Source organism: Coturnix japonica, chromosome 1 (assembly GCF_054131305.1).
Source record: "Coturnix japonica strain WE chromosome 1, WE-NBRP24, whole genome shotgun sequence".
NCBI lineage: Eukaryota > Metazoa > Chordata > Aves > Galliformes > Phasianidae > Coturnix > Coturnix japonica.
Window position 1 is genome coordinate 151519814 of NC_140663.1, and position 22988 is coordinate 151542801.

At 40.5% G+C, this 22988-nt stretch overlaps 1 protein-coding gene across 8 annotated transcripts in view; it reads left to right on the plus strand.

Moving 5' to 3' along the window:
- DGKH (diacylglycerol kinase eta) overlaps positions 1-22988 on the plus strand; it is a 136428-nt gene that overhangs the window by 12724 nt on the left and 100716 nt on the right. The window contains exon 1 of one of the 8 annotated variants that reach the window (XM_085536111.1): positions 15043-15114. The exons of 6 other annotated variants lie outside the window; for them this stretch is intronic. The gene's annotated coding sequence lies outside the window, so the exon portion shown is untranslated. Of the gene's footprint in view, positions 1-15042; positions 15115-22988 lie in introns of those variants that run through there. One more of the 8 variants, XM_032442085.2, reaches the window with a different exon arrangement.

The following is a 22988-nucleotide window of genomic DNA, read 5'->3' on the forward strand; positions in this document are numbered from 1 at the left end:
TGGTGCTTAAGTGCTTGCTGGATGCGGGCCATAGAAATTTTGTACTCAAAGTCAGAACATGGTTGACTTAAAAGTTTTACTGTGTAGGAATTATCCTGATATATTGCACAATTATGAAGAAATAGCAAATAATTTTTCTTCAGCTGTTATTATTTTTTTTTTCTCATTTGACTAATGTTCTTGCTTGGAAATATTTCAGTGCTTAGATACTGAAGGCACGATAACTGGTCTGTGCTCCTGGGACATTTAAGATTATTGTAATGAAATCGGCAAGGCTTCCTAATTGATGAGAATTGATTTGTTTATTACAGGAGCGGTGTGAGATTCATGATGATCTGAACCATTCATTTCCTTGCCTTTAAATGTTTGGATCTTGTAAATGGTGTGAGAGAGCTCTGCGTTGTTGTCACTTAGCAACCTTAATAGGGTTTTGAAGCACGTTGCTGGTGAGCCTCCTCATGCTTTTGCTGGCTGGGAAGGAGGATGAACCCCTCAGTGGTAGCTGCCAGAGGATGCTTGCAGCCGATTGCAGGGCTTTTAGAGATGTCCCTGCTGAAGGAAGCCAGCCGTGCCGCTGGAGTCGCTTTGCGCTTCTGGCACAGCTTCGTGCTGGGAAGATCTGCCTTGGTCTTTCGTGCCTGTGGTGAATTAAGTGGATCTAAAGGGCCGTCATGCTGCTCTGGTCAGTTATGTCCTGTTGTGTGGCTGCTTAAATTTAGCAACTCTGTTTGGCTGTCTTTGGTCTGACAGCTGGTAGTCCTGCGAGCTGCTGTAGTGCTGGGGAGCAGGAGGGAGGTCAGCGGCCTCCCAGCTCCTGATGGCATAAGAGGCTCAGGACATCCATGAAGCTCACCAGGAGCCAACAGGCAGACTTCTTCCCTCGCTGTGTGCACTTTGTGTTGGTTGTGAAAACAGGCACACGCTTCTGTGTTTGTTTTAATGCTCCCATAGAGACATCTTGCTGATCATCCCTTCTTTTCCTTCCTGCTGCTGTCCCTGTTTCTACCGGAGCTGCAGCTGAGAAAGGGCAGCATCCCTTTCTCCTTCAGCCTGCAACTCTGCAAGGTTTCTCCCTCCCAGTAATGACAATGAAGAGAGGAGTTTCCAAACCCTAATCTTAGGCTGGGTGTGGAGTCTCAAAGAAGGTGTAGGTCTATGAGGTTGCACCTCTGGATGGCTTCGCACCATGCTGCCTGTTTTGAAGACACTGATCTGCTATGGGAGCAGACATTCACTGAGGAATTGTTGGCTTGAAAACCAGTGTACCTTTTTTGATGAGTTTTCAGCTGATTTGTCTTTTTTTTTTTTTACCTGATATCTTGGAAAGCTTCACATGAGTAATCATGTATTGACAAACATTGATTGCCTTTGTGTAAAAGAGAGTCCAAAAAGTGGTTGTGGTGATTCAAGCATCCCATCACTGAAATAATAGCATAGAATACCCTGACTTGAAAGGGACCCATAACAATTGTGGAGTCCAGCTCCTGTACGATGTTGTTCATGGTGCCTACATAAATTCCTTCACATTAATTTGGTGTATTTCTTGGTGTAATTCTTCCTGTGAGGAATACTGAGAGGGTATAGGTCTGCAGTGGGGAACCTGGTACAACCAAATTACTTGGGTCTGAGATGAAGAGCAAATGGTTCTGATTAAACCACAGCTTTTAAAGAAATACAAAATGCTTTTATTGTTTACACAACTTCTCATTAAAGGCAAAACAAACAAAAAGAGCTGTGAACCCCGAGCTCCTATCCGATGCTGTTAACCTGTTTTTCTTTCAAATGAGTTAACTTGCTGAAGCAAACTGCATGTAGTCTGGAAGTTTGCATTATAATGCTTTTGTGGAGGGAAAAGGGAACTTGAGATAGGTTTCTTATGTAGCTCAGTTAACTACGCATGAATCCTGGGCTAATGTGAATACCTGTATGCCATTTCTTGTCTGCTTCTGGAAAAGAAGGGGACTTTGCCTGTATTGGTTACCATGTTAGGGCCTGTGCTTGCATCCTCTCTGCTAGATGGCAAGCTTCCTTCCTTGCCCCGCTTGCTAATGTTATAAAATCCCTAAATAAAAGTGCTCTGGGCTTCAGAAGGTTGTCAGTTTTGTACCCATGTCCCTGATGCTTCATTGAAAAACCGTGTTCTGCTGCTTCCTCAGCGTTTCAAAGGAAAAGAAGATAACAAGAAATGCAGAACTTCTGATGAGCTCTTGTCAAAAGCAAGCTATTAAATGTGCTGGTTGACATCAAGCTGCATGGTTAAATCCCATCGGTGCTTTTGCATATTATCTCGTGTTACCTGGCGTTCCCAGGTGAACGTGATAGCAGTGCATAGCTGTGGGTTTGAAAAGAATACCTAATCTCTGTTCCAGTTTCTTTAACCTTTGTGTGGCTCTGATTACATGTACATTTCAGACAATCTTAATTCTTGCATAAAGCGATCAGCACTTCAGTCCGTGTGTGTGTATGAATAAGTATGAGTGTTAAATTTTTCTTTTTAAATCCTTTTTCCTTGCATTATTTAGGGCAGAAAAAAAACCCCAATACATCGAGTTAGTTTTGCACTTGGTTGGTGAGGGGAGGAGATGAAAGGAGTTAACATGGCAGGTTCTGCTCCTTCCCCACCCTTCCTCAGCAGTTTTACAAAGGGCTGCTATTTCAGATTACCCTTTGAGCCTGTGATAAACCTGTGTCCCTGGGAGGCTGCCTCACAGCGAGCAATTGGAAATGAGTGGGAATTTTTATATTTGAGCTAAAAAAAACCCCAAAACCCTGCAGCCAGAGAAAGAGGTAAATGAGCTTCTGCTGGGTTTTATGCTAAGGATGATTACACCTTTTCTTTGAAATACTCACTAGGGTTATTTATAGCTCATCCGCAGTTGAAATTACCATGTGTAGGTGTGAGAGAATATAGAAGGGGGCTTTTTGTAGGTAAAAAGTATTTATGGGGATTGGTACAGAAGCATAATAATTATTTGGGTTGGACAGGACTTCTGGCCACCTCCATGCTTAGAGAAGGGACGCTTTCAAAGCAACATAAGGTTGCTCAGAGCCATTATTTGCAAATAAGATTTTTCCACATCACCAGGATGTGTTTGGCTCCTGACCCACTTTATATTAGGTATTCTCTGTTTTCTTCATACATGTTAAGGATAACCTGTGTCTGCTAAGGAAGATTTGTCGGCAGGTAAAGGCTTGTTTAGATCCCTTCAGAAGAAGTGAAAAAAAAAAAAAGAGACTTCTTTTCAATGGTACAAGTTCAGGAAAGATTGTAGAAGGTAAAAAGCACCTTTACTTCCCTCTCTCCACTGCCTTACAGCATGAAACAGGAGTGATGTTCTGTCTGTTGTGTAAGGTGCCAGAGTACACTTAGCGTACCTAATTTGGAGTGCTTTAAATAGCTTTCTGTTTGCATTACAGATAAGTGTGTGAATGCAGATCAGTGGTATGGAATCTTGTCATGTCCTGTCAAGCTCTAAAACCTTTCCCATCTCTCTAAACCTCTCTAGACAGATTTCTGTCTATTTTAGTGCTATTTTAGCACTGGCTGATTTGCCATGAGACTGATTCAAATTAAAATTTGAATGGACGCTCCTGGGAGCTGGGAACTAAACTGCTCCATGACAAAAGAAATGACAAAAACTGAAGTTATTTCTGCGTTGTTGTTCTGCATCGCTTTGGATGACCCAGGTTTTGACCAAGAGGCAGAACAGTGCCACTGAGAGTGGCTGATTTCATTGTGCACCATCTCCACATTTCCTCTCACATCACAGTTCTACCAGCAGAGGTAACTGTGCACCTCTTGCAGGTGCTGAAGGATGACTCAGAGATCACGAGTGTGGCACAGAATAGGACCCATCAAAGACAGCAAAGAGGTGCTCAATGTGGAGCCTTGGTAACAGTGGGTTCTCTGACCCTTTTTGTGTCCTGGGTATGCTTAGTGTTTTCTCTCTGCTAAACACTTTGCGATTATAAAACGTAAAACATCTCTGATAGTGTAATTTAGCAGCAAGGCTGTCTGTCTCCTCTTTGAGTCTCAACTTGATCTTCCCTTCTACTTGACCTTGAACCACTTAAACTTTGTGGGTCTTTACTTGTTAATACCACTGATCAGTCATGCTAAGACATATGGTTATAGAAGAATACCAATGTCAGCTCTTGTCCCCCAAGCGAGGCTCAACTTCTGATTCTTTGTGTGCCCAATTCTGTAGCACATGAAAAACCATTTATGTTTTCTTTCATTGGAGAGGTATGCAGTGTAGTTTATAGAAAAATGAACGATACTAACCTCTATGACAAAATTAATACACAATATCCACAGTGGTATTTAATGATGGCCTTTGTTTTAATTGCAAAATTGCCTTAATTTTTTAGTGGAGAGATTGAAAATCCTGAACAGTATCTTATTAAATTGTATAATAGCCTGAGGTTTTCTTTATCACAGAATGGCAGAACTGTAGAGGCTGTACGGGACCATCTAGTCCAACCCCCATGCTAAAGCAGGTTCCCTAGAGTTGGTTACACTGGAAATGCGACTAAATCTGCGCTTAATTTTTACCCAAGCAAATGGGGCTTACAGTGAGAATTCCTATGCATTCTGTGTGAAAATGTTTACAATATACATGAGAACTGCTCCAAAAGTAATGCCTCTTATTTTATTAGGTTGGCCCATGACATCAGAGGTGGGTGTTGGTGGTACAGCAGTAGAGGTTGAACCTTCCCACCAGTATCTTGTTCCATTCTTTTGCCATGTGACAGGTGGTAGCTGAGGGGCATCTGACGTGGAAGTGTGGATGAAGCAAAGGTGTGACACTGAATTCCTCCATGCCAAAAAGAATTGCATCCATTAACGTCCGTCAGTGCAGGTTTTTATGAGTATGACGTGCAGGCTCTTGTTCTTCGTAGGTGAAAATGCACAGCTGACAGTGGTGATTGTGTTGAAAAATAGTACTTTGTGGCAGAGAATTTGCTCTATTATTACTGTTATTGTGCTCCTTATACCTGCTGTATTTTCCATGGAAATGAATAGGAGGCATTACTTTCAGGGCAACCTACGTGTGTCTCTGTGTATATATTGTATACGTAGTTAAGCACTGTGTATAGCTTGACTGTTCTCTTTACAGATGTTTCTTTCGGGTTTAGCATTTGAGAAAAGCAGTGCCAGTCTGAAGTTCAGGCAGTTCCCTGACAAAGTTCAGAGTAGTGCCCATTATAGAAACGCTGTTTATATTGCTCTAGTTAAGAACATCATAGCACGTCTATTACAACTTCTGCCTTTTATATGTTGGCTATAAAAACTAATTCTAAACTGAAACAAGAATGTAGTCTCGATGTTTTATTACTTAGAGTTAATATATGGTGAAAGGCCATTTGAGAGTATTCAACAATAAGTGTTGCTCCTGATTGCAGTCTCTCTTGGCAACCCAGGCTGGGTTCACTGCACACAGGCAAGCGGCTGCTGTAGCATTGGTGGGAGAAACAAGATGAAAGCATAGGTAGAAGATACTTTGCTGTTTGCATGCAAACTTGGGATCTGTGCTGTTTTGGACACATGGAACTATCAAATCACAGCAAGTGCTTGACTTGACTGTCTCATTCAGTGACCTGTTAGTCTCTCTCTCTCTCTTTTATATTCCTTTTTCTTCTTTTTTTTTTTTTTTGGCCTAAATATAGACGTAATGTTGCTGATGGATGGATTATTTCTTTATTTTCTTTAAGCTTTTAGCGTGTCTTCCCTTGTTATCATGGCCAACAGAAGCTAGAATGGAAGCTTGGTGGAGGAGAGTGAGTGCAGTGCGTCAGTCAGGAGGGTGTAGTACTCCATCTACTTGAACCATATATAAAGAAATATGGAGTAACACTGCAGCAGGTGTGAGTGTGTGTGACTTGGTACTTTGTGCACTGTGCTTCCCACACACCTTACTTTCTCAGTTCACAGTGAGGAAGTCTGTAGCAAACAAGAAACAGGATTTAAATGCCTGTAGATTGTGCTTGCTACATCACGTGTGCCCCTAAAATTACCATGGGGCAGCTTGGTCAGTGAGGTGATCTGAGGGCCCTAAATCTGTAGCACCATATCAGGTACTGTGTGTAGTAGTGGCTTTTAACAGCTTTTCTCCCACGAATTTTTGGATGTGACTACATGGTGCTTGTGGGACAAGCTTAATTCTGTGGGTGGATCTTAAAAGGAAAGATGTTGCCTGGAGGGCATATTCAGCTTATGAAAGTGCTCATTATTTTTCAGCAATCTGTAGCTCCTGAGGCATTTTTTTTTTTTTTTAAATTTTATTTTTGTTTTTTATCCTTACTTCTCCTCAGGTGGGTCCCTACCCATGAATTTGTGATGTTCTTTCAGTTAAGAGTGTGTTTTTAATTGCTGTTATCTGAGCCCAAATAGTAACAACATGATTTGGCTGTCTTCTTAGAAATGCAGCCAACCCGTTCCCTTTTTATGGAGCGAAAATGATGATTTCTGAAGCCTTTTGTGTCTTCTGAGGATAAGAACCCATTCTAATTTGAGGACAGTTTGATTTTCTTGGTTGGTGCTAGACAGCTGGGAAGGTGGGGTAGGCTAGTGGGATCAAAGGACTGGGATGCTGTTGTCAGTATTGGAAACCTTCCTGTACGTATAAACTTCTAATTTCACAGGCATGTGTGTCTTCTGAAATGGGTATTCCCTTGCTGTAGTTGCCTGTGAGACTGATGAAGGTACCTGTGATATACTATGATATATTTATTTTAAAGCCTATCTGTCAAGCTAGACAGGTCATATTCTGCTCCCTCTCAGCCCCGCTCCCCAGAGTGGGGATTCTTAAGAAAGCATTTTGATTTCCGAGGAGAAAGTTACAACTCCTAAGCTGAGACAAATACTATAGAATTTATTGAACGTTTGTTTAGAAAGGCTTTTAATTCTCTCTTTAGTTGAACTGTGTTCTTCTGAGCTGTTGTGGCGTGTCTGTGAGGTCTGTTGGTTGCTCTGGAGAGAAGGGGGGAATGGCCACAAATGAACTCTTTCAGTTTAAGTCATTTTCTGTTCTTGTGTGTTTTTCTTTTCTAAAATGACTGAATGGGTTCAAAGGACTTAAGTGTATCAGTGGACCTTGGAATAGGGTTTTGGGCCTATTATTTGGTATTTGGGCCTGTAGCGTCAATCAGATATGTCAGAACAACGGTCAGCAGCTGTATTCTTGGCTAGATTACATATAAACACCTACTGTGATAGCAGCCCTATAGGAATCCTGCGCTGTATCAAAAAGAAGTGCAGCCAGCAGGGAAAGGGAGGTGATCCTGCCCCCCTGCTCTGCGCTGTTAAGACTTTGCCTGGAGTCCACATCTAGATGTGGAGTCCTCAGCACAGGAGAGATGTGGACCTGTTGGAGTGCCTCCAGAGGAGGTCCACAAAAATGATCCAAGGGATGAAGCTGACAACCCTACAAGGACAGGCTGAGAGAGCTGGGGCTGTTCAGCCTGGAGAAGAGAAGGCTCCAGGGAGACCTGAGAACGGACTTTCAGCATCTAAAGAGGGGGGGGGGCTGCAAGAAGGAAGGGGATGGACTCTGTAGCAGGATCCATTGTGATAGGATAAGGAGAAATGTTTTCAGACTAAAGCACCTGGTTGTGCTGTAGGTGTCTCTGTGCATTGCAGGGGAGTTCAACTAGATGACCTTTGAAGATCCCTTCCAACAATAAGGATTCTATAATTCCATGGATTTGTGCTGAAGTGGGGCCTATGCACTGCTTGTCCACGGGTCAAACGTAGGAGACCTCTTGTGATTTAGAAAAACAGTCAAAATGTTGGGGTATAATTACATGTTCTGAGCTTTCTTTTTCACAGTGTGTACTTCAGAGGTACTTTATCAGAAAAATACATGTAATGTGCTTCTTCCTGTGAGGTGTTTTCTTTCTTTTTATTCTTTTTTTGTTGTTGGTGGTTTTTTTTTCCCTTCTTTATCAGCTTTATTTTCAGTTGTCATACTGATGACGTGTCTGTCTGAAAGATGATGATGCTGCATATAGATGCCCTCACCAGCCCCAAATGAACTTGCTTGCCTTCTGGTTCCAGCATAGCCATGTTGTGCTTTGTTCCCAAAGGAGCTAATTAGCTGGGGTGTTACATCATGCTACAGTGGTTATCTTGCTTCCAGTTCCAATGTACTTCATTTAGCGATAGCTCACATATCTCTGCAAAACACTGCATTGTATTGTTCAGGCATATCCCAAAATACGAGGAGAGATTTATGGCAGAGAGCTCAATCCTACTTCCTTATTTCTTCGTTCTTTGTACTGTGGTGAATTAGCTCCTCAATTTGGGGTGACTTCTTCCATTCTGCTGAAGATCTTTTTGCACAGAGGGAACAATTCTTCTCTCTCTTTTCCTTTTTGTCTTTGTGTGGCTCATCACTAAACTCACCACTCTGCTCCTCGAACAGCCCTCACTGCTTCACCTGCTCAAGGTAATGGAGGCCCTTGGTTGCTATCTTCATATAAGGACCTAGGTTAGAGTATATAGAAAATGGCACGAGGAAGAACTGTCTCATGTTTTCAGCACCTTCATTTTTTTTTCCCAGTGTAGGGTTACGTAAAGCTGAGGCAGAGAGAGATTGGATCTGCCCTAGACCAAATAAAAATACCTACACGGTGAGGTGCTCTAATCAGGATCAGAATTTTCCAATGTTGTGTTTGTTGCTTTCCTTATTTGTTTGGGTTTTTAAATCGTTCATTGACCTAAGAAATATAGTTATTGTAGTTAACAATACTGTTATAACACGCGCTGACAAAATCCAGATAACTCGAAGTTGGGCTGACACTTGATCCTTTACTCATACTATTGTTCCATAATATTTTTTCCTCCATGACATCATGAACTATGAAAGTGCCAACATTTCTTTTTTCAAGCTGCCTAGCCTTCGTGCCATAACCTTTATGCTTAAAAATAACTTATTTTTCTTAGTGTTTAGTGCGTGTTTTGAGAGGAAGCCGATCACCATGTGAGAATGTTTAACATCTGCAGCGGTTTTACCCCCACATATTCAAAGCAGTTGGCACATGCGTTTATCTGCAGGGGTACAATGACATTTTTCTCAGCAGCTGTATCCATGACAACAACTGGGAATGTCCATGCTTCCTTTTAGTTTTCAGAAGGAGATGGATTCTTACCTTCCTGATGAAATGCCTGGAAGAAAAAGCTGTGCGGTTTTAATCGAGCAGGTTTCCTTTCAACCATTAAATAATGGGCTCTCTCAGGTGCTTTAGTATGGAAGTAGCAAAAGAACAAAACTAAAATGCATGTATCCACGTGTAGCGGGAGAAGAGTGAGTGAGCCTTTGTTTCATGGTCAGCTGCTACAACCTAGTGTGAATTGTGCAAGTGTTCGCCAAGTGAAGTGCTTGGGAAGTTCCTTTTATTTGCAGTGTTAACATCTGTACCGAGTATGTAATTTAAAGTGTTTTAAGGTCAGAGATGTAAGGAGTAGCATATTGTTAGGAGATTCAGTTCTGTAACACAACAGAACCATCCTCCTTGTGAGCAAAAAGAAGTTACTTCTGAGTAGTGTGCTGTCTGTTTTCAAACACAGTGGATGGTGCATGGAGTGGTAATGAAGCAATAGATGGGGCAGCTCTTATGGAGCACTAAGCACCCAGAAAATCCAGTGTGACTTACGTGTCTAAACTAGAGTCATTAATAATGAATATTCTTGAAAACCAGATGATACTTAAGGCATTCCGTTAGGAATATAGCTGAAGTAAGAGCATGAAAACAAAGGGCACAGAAATCTGAATTCAAAGATGAAGCCAGTGTATTCATCCTGCTAATATACAGGCTGTCAAAACCCAGCAGTTCCTTAGGAGCTGAGGTTTTGATGATTGTGATGGTAGAAGTATGAGGCCTATTGCTTTGAGAGGTTTAATATCCATGTTAATGCCTCTTCTTCCTGCTCTCTTTTTGGACCTCATGAGTGATTCTTGGACTTCCCAGGACATCCAGCTTTACTTCTTACTAGGTTTCAATGTAGGAAAAAAAACCACTGACCCTAACAGATGATTTAAACTGATTTATTCACAGTTAACTGTACAAGTTGTGTAGATTTTGTTCAGAGAAACACAAGTGTGGGAAGGGGGTATTTCCATGGGTAGTCAAGGAGACTTTGCTCGCAGTTGTTAAATATTTCACTTGTTGATAGATGTTTTACATCCCTGGAGGCATTCAGGACCTGTCTGGATGTGGTTGGTGACCCTGACTATGAATGGGGTTGAAACTGGATGATCTTTGAGGTCTTTTTTGACCCAGGCCATTCTATGATTCTGTGATTCACTTTGCAGTTCTGAATGTTTGCTATTGATAGAAGTGGTATAGATTATTAATTATTTGTTGTCACAAAGTGTTAGCTACAGGGCTGGAACTGTTCGTTGTCTTTTGCTGTGTGTACATAAAGTGAAAGAGTGTGGAGGCTTGCTGGCTAATGGCTCCGTCACACCACCCAGCCTCAGTTTATAGCTATGAAGGCTGAGATGAAGGCTTCACTGTTTCCAGACAAAAGGAAGCATCTGTGACAGACCTGGGAGCTCCTAAGGACCACTTGGATCTTCTTCTAGAGAGAAATGCATTCTCCAAAACAAGAGTAATGTGTTTGGAGAGGCTGTTACGAAGTCATTACATGGAAGAAGTGCGTGGACAAGACTGTCTTGTCTGATGGCTTGTGAAGAATGCTAGAGGCAGGCTAGAAGCCCTTGGGATGATGAGAGGTAGCCAAAAGTATATGCGTTTTGGAGTGGAATAAACAGAAGTCCCCTCTGCCTTGAGCTGCTCCACCAAAGGGAGATGAAATGGCTTCCTGCTGGGAAAGGTGTCAGGGTGATTCCTGTTCTGTTTTGAGCTCCCAAGCTCTTGGTGAGAGACCTCAGGGGATCTACCTCTGTGATTCCAATTATGAAACTTTCATCCTTGCTCGGAAACAGCTTCTCTTGGGTTTGGTGAATGGAGTAAAAGGGAGTTCTTGTTCCAAGCAAAGTGCAAGCAATGATTTCAAACTATGCAAATTCTGGAGAGTTAATGCAGGGTTAGAGATTATGGCCCTTTTACACAAGCAGGAAATGGGGAAAGCCTTAGCAACCAATAAAAAAAGGTCATATCTATTATATGAGTGCAACTACCTCTGAGAGAACTTTGATTTTACAAGCAAGGCTGGTAGAATTAGACATTTTATTGAACCAGAGTAGGAACTCGCCATCCTGTTTCCAAGCTTATTTTCGGTTTCTGAAGCAGATCTTTACCATGGGGTTTGTGAATTGCTGGCAGTCCCGGTTATGCATCCACAGGCACCTCCTCCTACCTCTGTTTAATGAGAAGAGGAGGAACGCTGTGCTCAGGAAGGTGAGCCCAGAGAAAACAGCCTTTGGATACAGGCCATTGTCTGGGTTGTCTCTCACTGTTTTACTCTGTTTTTGGGTTCTAGGTGGCACGGCTGGAGGGGTCACCTTCCCGTGCCCCCCAGCTCCCCCCCTCCGGGTGAATTGATGGGCAGCACCTGCCACAATGTGTCAGCAGGGCTCGGCTGGCATCTGTTGCAGCCCTGCACCTGTTAATGGCATCTGTCAGCCAACCTTCCACAGTGTCAAAAAATAATGACTCCAGGAGCGGCAGCCTGCTCACAATCAGTACTTTATTGCCTTGTCCTGCCTTAGTGCCCATTGCAGGGTTGCTGGGAACATCACACTCGCTTCTCTTTCACAGCTTCTTTTATTATTTTTTTTTTCTCCTTTAGTTTTCAATTTGTTGCATCATCTCACTGGGAGTGATGTTTGGTTTATGCTGAATGCATACCTGATGGAACTACTCATTGGAGTGCTTGGTTTCTCTGCCAATAAACAATATACCTTGGCAGCGCTGAGCACTTTTTTCCAGTGAACATGTCAATAGTTGCGGAGGGTGGGTGGAAATAAAGAAAAAACCCTCATGTATGATCTCTAAATATGATGCTTGTTTTTAACAGTTGCACCACATTTGTTTGTCACACGTTGCAGCTGTTAGGTGCAGCGGTTTTACCAAAGCCAATGTAATAAGTTGTCTTTGAAAATGAAACCTGCGTGAAGCCATAAGTTAGCAGCTCAATAAACTTCTTTGTTTTAAACCTCAGTATTAGTTTGGAGAATCAGTTTATCAATAGAACAGGCTGTTGCGTTGGAGAGATCTGAAAGAGGGATAATTAACTCTGTTACCGATTCTGTCTGTCTGTCTTTTGTCTGACGGAGTCTGGAAGCAACTTAATAGAATAAAAAGTATTTGAAATTTCATTATCTAAAATTGCTTTCCCTAATTCCATTCACTTTGCATGTTGCGACACTGAATTAGGGTGTATTTTGTTCGTAGCTGCTAATGAACTACGTTCCATTTACCTGCTTACTCCTAGGCCCCTCTAATAAAGTCACGAACTAATAAACTTCAAAGCTGAGGTACAGCAGATGTATCTGGAATAGTGTCTGGTTATAATGGGCCGATCTTCATCTGTTGTGTTACAGACAACGTTGGAAGAGTCTAAACCAATTTATTTTTGGTTTTTTTTTGTGAGGAAAAGGCATCTTTTTTGTTAACATCCATATGATCTTTCAGCTGTGTCTTTTCATTCAGGTTAACATCATCCACACAGAATGTTCATATAATATTTCTCAAGAAATCTTTGAGTACTTTTAAATACTCACAATTTCACAAATTCAAATATTAGTATCTCTCTCATTAGAGATTTCTTATTCCCTTCGTCGTTCCTTGCCTTCAAGAAACCTCTTCATGATGCAGGTAAATATAGATGATATCTGCCGTCAGAAATACATTCCACCATCTGTTTGTATGTGACCGTAGTGCTTTTTCAAGTGAAAATAGATTAAGTAGGAAAAGCAATATGAAAAATTGATTAAAAAAAACCACTTTGCACAACTAAACTGTTTTACCAAAATAATATGAAATAAGCATAGCTATCGGGGAGACAGAGGGAAATTGAGCATACAGATAACAAATATAGAACCTTTCCTTTATGGACTCTAAGAGGAGCATGTAAGATAGAATTAATTTCACTTTGTTTTTCACTGATACCATCTATTTCTATTTGTTGATTAACAGAAAGAAAAGATTGCCTCTATTAAAACATTTATCCCATTTCCCCTTGTCCTTTATGTGTCCCTTTTCATTGCTGTTATGCAGTCAGATTTTACTTTGTCCCTGTAGTGTCTGTACAGTGGCATTTTCTAACACAGAGCCTAATCATAGAATGGTCTGGATTGAAAAGGACCACAATAATTATCCAGTTTCAACCCACCTGTTATGTGCAGGGTCACCAACCACCAGCCCAGGCTGCCCAGAGCCACATCCAGCCTGGCCTTGAATGCCTCCAGGGATGGGGCATCCACAACCTCCTTGGGCAACAATGGAGCAGTTTGGAGTTGATGCCAGATATTTCTGTAGAGTGCTACTTCTTTCCTTTGCCTCCATCTTCCCAGTAATTCATTTTTCATCTCTGCATTAGCCATTCTCAGGTATGTTAATTCTCTTCCTCTGTACTGTACGTAATTCATCTGGATAGGTTAAGGTGTGGTGCTGGGATCCCAAAGAGGCAGCTGTGTTGGGGCTTGGCAGGGATGGAGTTACAAGTCACAGCCAGCACTTAGGTCATCTGTGAGAAGCTCTACTAGTTACCCTCAAAGAGCAGGATAAATGAGAAACCTGAACAAGGTAGCAGTGTCGGGGTAGCAGGAACAATTCACTCACAAATAACTTTCTCAGTGCTCCCGCTGATGATTTCACTTGCTGTTCAAGGCAAATCTAGGCTGCACAGATCTAATCTTTCCCATGCCCTTTTCCACTGCATGAAAATGACTTTCGATAGGGCAGTCCTACCAGTTTAAGACTGCTCTGTAGAAGTACAAAGTGTCAAGTGTTTTGTGATTGATTGTGTTAATATCTTTATGGAAAATACGAATCAAAATAGCATGGGAAATTGAATTGTATTTTAATTCACTGAGTATGTTGGTGGATTGAATTTGCACAGGGCTTCAGAGCTTGTACTGTACTGCAAATGCTGCATAATGAGCATTTCAAAAGGATGCTTGTAAAAAACAGGAGAAATGCTTCTTGTAATGGGCACCTAACGTTTTGACTTTCTTTATAGATAAGTAAGTAGATGATATGTGTGGATCAGGCACATTTCATGAGAACAAATTCTACTGGAATATAAATAACAGCTTCCACTTTATTAGAACGCTGCTTTAACCAGCTGCTACCTCAAAAGGATTTTAAGAAAGAGTTGAAAGATGTTAATATAAGGTTTTACAGTGTGTAGACTAATCAGGGTGTCAACTGATGAGGTGACCTTGGAAGGCAGGGGGCTTTGGTTTAGTGGAAGTTGCGATATTGGCACTTCTTAGTGTGCTTTTCATGCTTGCTCTCCCCCAAATCTCGTTACACTTATTTCACACTCAGGCCTCCAGTGCCACTTTGTCCACCTCCCTTTATTTCTGCCTCCATCTCTTTATTCTGAGCTCCTGCCTGCATCACTTGTGCTTTTCATATTTCAGACCTTAATTTACCTGTAGGAGTGAGGCCATTCCATGTGAGGAAGCTTTTGTGGGAACACAAATTGCACTGGAAGATGAGCGTTCCCCTCTTTCTGTTTCCTATCTTCTAGCCCCTATGTCTTCCCTGTATCTTGGGAAGCAGTGTGGCACAGAGGGGTGGAAGGAGTGTCTGCGCTGTGCTTCGAGCCGTGCTCTGCTGCAGCCTCCCATTGCTCTCCAAATTGAAAGCAACGGGCTCTGATAAGAAATGCAGATGTTTAAAAATATCTTAAATAGCTTGAAACGTTTTGAGTGCAGCTTCTTATTTACTTGTAGATGGGAATTTTCTTTTCCTTCAAAGTTTTGTGCTCATGGAACGTCCAAAACTGGAAGCTCAAAATATTGCTTTATATAGAAGCATTCCACTCCCAGCCCAGCTGTGCGCTTTAGCCAATCGGATGAATTCTTTCTATATTAGATTATGTTGGGAGTAATAAATATAACTGAGGGTGGTGGCGTATAAAACCTTGAGAGACATAGGATCCACAGCACGTACTGGACATCTCGTGTTTAGCAGGTTTGTAAGGTTACTCCTGGCAAGCAGGCTTGTGCTAGACCCCTGGTGTTGTAGAGGACATGGTTCTAGGGAATCTGTGAAGCAGTAAGTATTGCAAGGAAATTAAGTCTGAAATTGCAAGCGTGTATGTGGAAAAGCAGACTAAGGATAGCGTATTTTGACTGAGCTAATTTCAGTAGTCGTAGTTACCTTCGGTAAACTTGCAGGCTGAGCACTGTTTCTTCTAAAATAGATTTGTGTTACAATCATCAGTGTACTGGAAGAAATCAGGTTGGTTGCAGTATGTCTTAGATCTTCTCTATCCTGCATCTGTGTGTGTCTCTGCTGTTTCATTTCCATTTTAATTATGATTTTATTCATCTACAGCTACCTTCCTTTCTCTTTGCAATGTTATGTGGTTTAACTTAGTAACATGCAGAGGATCCACAGATCTTCTGTGCAGCATTTCTCTTTTTTACATTTCCTTCAGTTTGGGGTGTATACATTTCACTTACATGAAACTGTATCTATTTCTCATAACCTTTTCCCCCTCAAGATTTTCACGTACATTGACGATAACAAGGAACTGAAGTGTTGTTGTGCAGGAATCGAAACAGTGGCTTTGTACTGCTGCTGGAGGTACAAAAATATTATGCTAGGTTTATTTTGATCCACATTGCTGTGAAGATGAAACCGATTAGTTATGAAGGTTCGGTGTAAAACACTGCATAATGAATGAGTCACTACAATAGAAATGCTCAGCAGTTTGTGACTGCCTTCATACTAATTTTCTTAATAATCATGTCAGTTTTGAAAGACATGTTTTGTCGGGGCTGACTGATCAGCTTCCTCTTGAAGCTTTTTACTTAGATTCCAAAGTATCTGTCTTCTTACTTTATTGAAATAAGCACATACCTGGCACTGAAGGAACACAGGTATTTAGAACCTATCAAGGAGAGCATTATACTGTGCTGCTGCATGCTTACCAATGTGTATTAGTTGATAAACTGGCATTTTAAACTGCTTTACTTCCAAAGCACAGAGAAGGGAGGTAATGTTTGCCTTTGAACACGGCTGCTTTCTTCTTTGTACTTCGGTTACTTGCAAAATGACAACTTTTAGCGTTGCGTAGTATTAAACAATTTCATTTACTTATTTTATTGATGTTTCTGTTATCATCTGTATTGCACTGCCTGCGTTGCTATGGAACAGAGGTGTGCTGTGGTAAGATCATCATCACAAAAATATCTGCTTTAAACTGTTCCTTTCATTGCATTGTTTTAATGAAAAGCTGTAAAATGCTAAAAATAAGTATGAAAAAATTCCAATCTTAGTCATGACTAAATGAGTTTCCAACTTTGGTATTATAAAATGTAATATAAAAATTTGGAGTCAGTAACTATGTTCTCAAGTTGCTGGCAGCACAGAAGTACCCCCAGAGGAGGAAGAGGTTATTATATATTAGCATATAATGTTCTATGTTGCCATATGGATGGTGTGACTGATTTCTCCAAGTCTGAGGTAGATGAAACACAAAGGTTGTCACTAAGCTGCCTATGTGGTTAGGGTGTTCAGTGAACATGCAGTTAAAGCAAAGAAGAGGAAAAGCCAGAAAAGGGGCAGCCAAAAAAGGTCATTGGTAAACACACCGCATTACTTGCAGGAGGGGATTTGGGTTAATTCAAATTCCAAATCAATGTTAGTAAAAACAGCATTGTATGAAAAGGAAGCCCTTCTTCCCCCTCCTGCTCCTGTGTTTGGTATGTCTGCTGTTTAAAAGTGCCTGCTCCACTGTTGCTAACTAACCTGATTATGTGACTCGTTACCATGTTTGAAAATACATCTGGTTTTCCTTCTTCTTGGCTTTGTTGAACCGAAAGCTTTAATTTTTCCCTGCAGTGGACAGAGCTTTGTAAAGCTGTTAGGAATTGCACCTTCCTCTGATTTGTAGTGAGATTTTGCTAGCTATTTTTTTTTTGTGCTTGTGTTTTTATTGCAGTTTTTTGCACCCAAGCTGCCACTATGATGAACCCATTCTGATGGTGTTCACCAGTCATACTGCCATTCATTGATGAATTTCCATTGAGAAATGTACACCTCCCATCAAGGTCCTTTCAGTGGCTCTTTGGTTTTATGTTGCCATTTGCTCATCTTACTTGTGGTGGTGTAGGCAAGATTTTAAAAGACCTCTCAGCTGAAAATAACTGCTTTCAAAATAACATAAGAATAATCTGACCTGAATAATTTCATTGATACAAGGAATTGTCAGCATAGTTGACGGGAGGGTATAATACAGAACAGTGATTGAGATGGGTGGTTGGGAAGGGGAGATGAGCGTCTTACTCTGAGCTGGCATGCTGAAGCCAACCTGCTGTGAGTGGGAAGTTCCCTGTCTTGGCAGGAGAAAGAGGAAGATGCCTCTGAAGGCCTCCAGAGGGAGATACTACCCACCTACGTTTAGGTACCTCAACTTTAAAGGGAATTCAAAATAAAGCTTATAATACAAGCAGGATTGCCATTGGATTTTGTAGCTACAGCTCTATCACTTAAAACAAACAAACAAACAAAAAAGTGTCTAAAATTAAGTGAATCCATTTCCTATGAAAAATTGATATGAGGTACCAAATCCTTAAAAATTAAATAAGAATATCTAGTTCGATAGTATGATGCTGTATTTCACCGCTTCTCAAACTTAGATATCCCTATTTATAAACTACAAATTCCATGTCCCTAAATGTATGCGAAACAGGGAATATGTTTTATTTTTTATCTGCACAGTTCTGTGTCGATATCCAGATTGCTATTTAAGGAGATAAACTGTAAAGTAAGGCAAAACAGCTAAAAATAGGAACGACTAACTAATACACGCTCCTCCAAATAGAACATGTGGAAAACTTCCGTTGAACATGCTGGAGATTAATATTACTTAAAAAAAAATAAAAAAAAGAATAAAATAAGAAGAAGTTAAATTGGGGATAAACACAACCTTTTAACTGAGGAGGGGAGAGACGTCAGCCTGTTCGTCCTAAAACTAGAAAGGAAATCAGGAAAGGAAAAGGGAGGTTTGTGCAGCCCGCGTGGTGAGCTTGATCTGGCTCAAAACTGATCTGGGAAAGTTTGGAAAAACAGAAAGAAGTGAGAAAATAAAGTGCATGATGTTCCACTGGCGGATTTTGTAAGCCCTGTTGGCTGTTTGTGTGTAACTCTCTATAACTCCTGGTTTAGTACCGAAAGTGGAGGTTGGCAGCCCTGCCTGTGGCAGGGGGTTGGGGCTTGATGATCTTTGAGGTCCTTTCCAACCCAAGCCATTCTAATGATTCTGTGATGAACTCTCTCTCTTTTTCATGATGTCTTAGCTCAAAGTGTGTAGCTCACGTAGTGTGTCACCAGTTGAGTGACTGGAATTTGGGATACTGGCACATGAGAAAGAACTAGGAGATTTCACAATGCCTGTACAACTGTATCATCAGAACAAATACTTTAATTTCCCTTCTTAAGATTTATACACTTTTTTGTTTCCTCTTATTTTTCAGGTCTACATATTTTCACCTGCGTATAGCCTTTATTTTGGCATGGGGGGCCTGCTCATGTGAAGGAGTAATTTTGGGGTTATTAAGTTTAATTAGATATGGAGATCAAGAAATCTGTTTTGAAATGAGATTGTGGAACAGAGTAGGTGTGAGTGGACAAACAGTGTTAAAAAGGCAGGGTCCTGCTTAAAATGAGTAAGAAGGAAGAGGGGAAAGGCATGGGCTGACCTACCGCTGTTGGTTATTGCAGCTGAGCGAGTGCTGACAGAAACACAGCGCACCAGGAAGTTACAAACTATTATTTGGAGAGCATGAATTGTGTGGGAAGAGGAGTAAAGTCCAATCTTTCTGCTTCATTTATTCCATGCACTGAGATCTGCACAAAGGCCTGGTTTAACTATTCTGTCACTTGAGCAAGGATGAGGTTAAAATTTCCATCAGAACGGCACAGTGTTTACGCAGATTCCAATATCTTGAATTTTGTTGTTAATTTAAGACATGATTTAATAAGCATGGCTCCTTATTTTGAGTCTCTTAACTGTGCAAGCAGTTTTCATCACTAGGTTTGGTCTGTTTTTTGCAAGTACCGATGAGATAGTTTTGAAAATACAAGGGATACAAGTTTTTTGCTGACAGCTGCAGTATCTGATTCTAACAGAAACCTATTCTTGAAGTTTTCCTTCCTCCATTTTCCATATTCGCATATTTTCAGTGGAGCATTTTCAGTTTGTACATAACATAAAGCATATGGGACATAAAGTATACGGAGAAATGTAATTTGTAAACTGAGACAAAAAAACCTGCAGATTAGAAAGCTGTTACACGTTGAGCACAGGGGTGTTTTACATCTAATAGTCTTTTTTGTTGTTGCTGTTGTTTTGTATTACTTATACTTGAAATCACTGCTAACCAGATTACCAAGAACTGTTTGCTTATTCATCCAGAAGGAGAACTCCTGCACAGCACCTTATATATTATAACTGTATGTTAAAATTTGCACTGTGTCATGGCATTTTCCACTTGATCAGATCCTAATAGACTTAACTCAAGTCATTGATAGCACCGATCAATAATAAATACATGTTAAAAAAATGGGAGAGAAACTACTTGGGATAGAATTGAGAGTGTTTACTGTTTGTAATAAATGAGCTAAGTGGATGCTAGCAATAAACAATAACTTTAGCAGTCAAGTCAGACGCAGGGAGCTCCTGCTATTTGTTGTGATTACTCTGGTTTAATAATTGACTGTTTCCATGTTAATTCACACAACAGATGTTAAGATGGGAGAAATAACCCATTGTTATGTTTTGCTGGTTCTCTTGCAGTTTTTTTTGCTCAGCATTTTTAAGTCCCAGCGCAGCCAAACTGCAACAGATACAAAGAGTACAATAACACTCTTAGATCAAATTCTCAGCTATAAAACACTTTTTTCTACGTAGTCAACACCATTAGCTATGGGTTTTTGCCAGTGATGAACAAAAGAGTGCATGCTGTGCTTGTAAGAATGTGCATGGCTCTCTGGAACTTGGCTTGTCTTTCAAGTCACTGTCATCACTACTGAAATGCACCACACACTGCCTCACTGTGCTCACATCCACTGTTTGGTTTCCATAAACCTTCAGCAAGCGCCAGCGAATGTCAGTGGGCGCCATGTTTTCCACATGGAGGAGTTCAGGGACACACCTGTGCTTTGTATGCATTTCCCTGCCCTCTATCACACAGCAACAAAATGTATCAGAACACTGTGGGAAGGTTCAGCCTCTACTGCCATGCCTCCATCATCTGCTTCTGACATTGTGGGCCAACTTAATAAAATAGGAGGCGTTATTTTTGAACAAACCAAAGGGCCTCAGCCACTCCTTGTATGTCTTTCCTTTCAGACTTCCCACTGTGGCCCTCCTTTGTGGACCTTTTTTGGACATATATGAATACATGTGTAGCTGTAAATGCTACATATATGTATCTCCTATGGAAGTTTTTAGTGATTTTGGACACGTTTTCCTCTTCAGGGGGGCATACAGAGTTGGAGCTTTCACTTTGTGTTTTCCCCATTCCTCCTATTCACCCCCGAAGCCACTGATGTGAATCAACATGCAGTGGAAACCCTGCTTTATTTCAAAGTGGAGAAAATTGTTTGGACATTAACGTTGGTTTTAAAGACCATGTGTTCACTGAAGGTTGTAAACAGCCGTGTAATTGGTGGATGGGGCTGGCTGCTTTCTGTCAATACTCTGTTAGTCACTCCAGCTGCTAGCTGGCAGTATCATCTGCATCATAGTTGTTTTCTAATTATCCATTTCCAGCATCTTCTCATTTAATTTAATTTATCTTTTTTGTGTGTGTGGTTAGGGCTGAGTTATTAGCAATATGGCTGTCCCCTAAGTTTCTTAGTTTTGCTTGGAGATGCATGTGTTTTAGTCATTATTCTTCTACTTAATAACTACTCCTACCTCCCATTTTATTTTATGTTATTTGTGTGTGGGGGTATAGCTAGTTACTTAATGGTAGTATGAGAGCACAGGGATAACTCTTCCCTCGAGTCTGGTAGGGAAAGTGTAAACAGAATAATGAATCTAAGTGATGTTATTGTGAGAAGCACAATGTTATCAATTCACTGTGAGGCCATATTAAAACCACAGAAGAGGTTCTGAGAGCAAATACCTTTTCTTAAACAAACTGCTGGTAAATGCCTAAACAGGATCCAGCGAAGGAGTCAGTGGAATAATCAGACTGTTAAGAGGGTATTTCCTATTCATATAGCTACTGATTAGGTCTCTCAAACCATTTAATGGCATATGATGTTAGAAGTCTTAAATATAGTGTATTTGACTGGTTGTCAGTGCAGTGTTCCACAGTAAGCCATCCAACTTGGCTATTCTTCATAGATTTGTGTTGTGCTTACTTTCCATCTAAAATGCCTTTACCTCCAGCCCTCGGTCCTTTCCAACACTGGTTGTGTGCAAAGTGAAAAAGCATGCAAAAAAATGTGATCTGATTGTTGCAATCATTTTCTTTGGGGGGACACACTTATTTATTTATTGATTGATTGATTGAAAATTGCTGATGATTTCTGTTGTATGTTTCCCATCGTCTCATTTAATTGCGTTTTGCTCATAATTTACTGAACTGTTGCACTGATCATTTATCGAGAGAAAAAACAACAAATTCACTGTTTCGTATGTGCATGTTTACATTTGATGTTGGTGGTACCGTGTTAGGAATTGTAGGGTTTTAGCAGTTGTCAGAGGTGGTTCACCTTACTTTTGCAACTTATATCTGACCTGTATTTGATTTAAGTTTCTGCTGGAAAGCAAATGGAGTTGTATAATTCTTTGTTTAGCTTGTTGGAAGATCTTTATAAACTGAGACTGCAATTAAGGCATATTAGTCTTAAGTAAAAAAGAGTAGTGTCTTTAATAACCATAAATCTTGAAATGATGTTCCGTCCTGTTATTTGTTTTTCAGTTGACTCCCTTATTTGTGTGTTGCTGGAATGTAACTAAAATTCCTGTATCTAGGAATTGAATGTTTTATTATCGGGTGGTTACACCACTTGAGCCGGGCTTTAGGATACATTAATGCAGTAGTTCAGTCTGTTACCTCTTCTCCTTTATCACAGGACATATGCCAAAGCCTGTAGACAATGAACTAAAAACAGAGCATTAATGTCTCCCTTAACATTCTCACTTCTGTATAGAAGGAAAACCAGCTCATCAAAACCAGACATGTTCAGTGTAAAATTTCTTCTTGTTATTAATTAGCAGATGTTAATTAAAGTGACTCTTGTTCCTGTTCAGCCTCCTGTCTCAGTGACTTTTTAAAACATGGGGCTATATTGTTAGTTATCTTCATTTTTCCCAGTGGAAATGAGTTGAGAGCAGTACAGCTATTTGGTACTAAGTACTGTGATTACTTGAGGAAAGCTCTGGTTAACATGCTGTCAATACGTAATGTCGTAGATCTCACGTTCTCCCCCAGAATCATTGGGACCCACAATCTCAATTCTAATTCATAGGATTTGTAGATATTTAACAGCTCTGGAAATTTGAGTTGTTACCAGAATTTACTATTAAAAAAAAAACAACAGAATTAAAGACAACTAAAATGTTCTTCATAAATCTCTTCATTTATAAATTTTCATCTGGTCATTTATGCTACATTTATATCAGCTCCCAATACTCCATTCTAACAAATGGTAACATCTGCAGGAAAACCACCCGTACAATATTAATGTGACTTTTTTTTTTTTTTCCTTAGAAGAAGTGCATGTTTAAATTGCTGAACTAATCTGTTTAAGCGGGCTTCTTTTTAAAGATCCATTGCTTCTCACTGATGATCAGTGATCATTTTACACATTATTCTTTT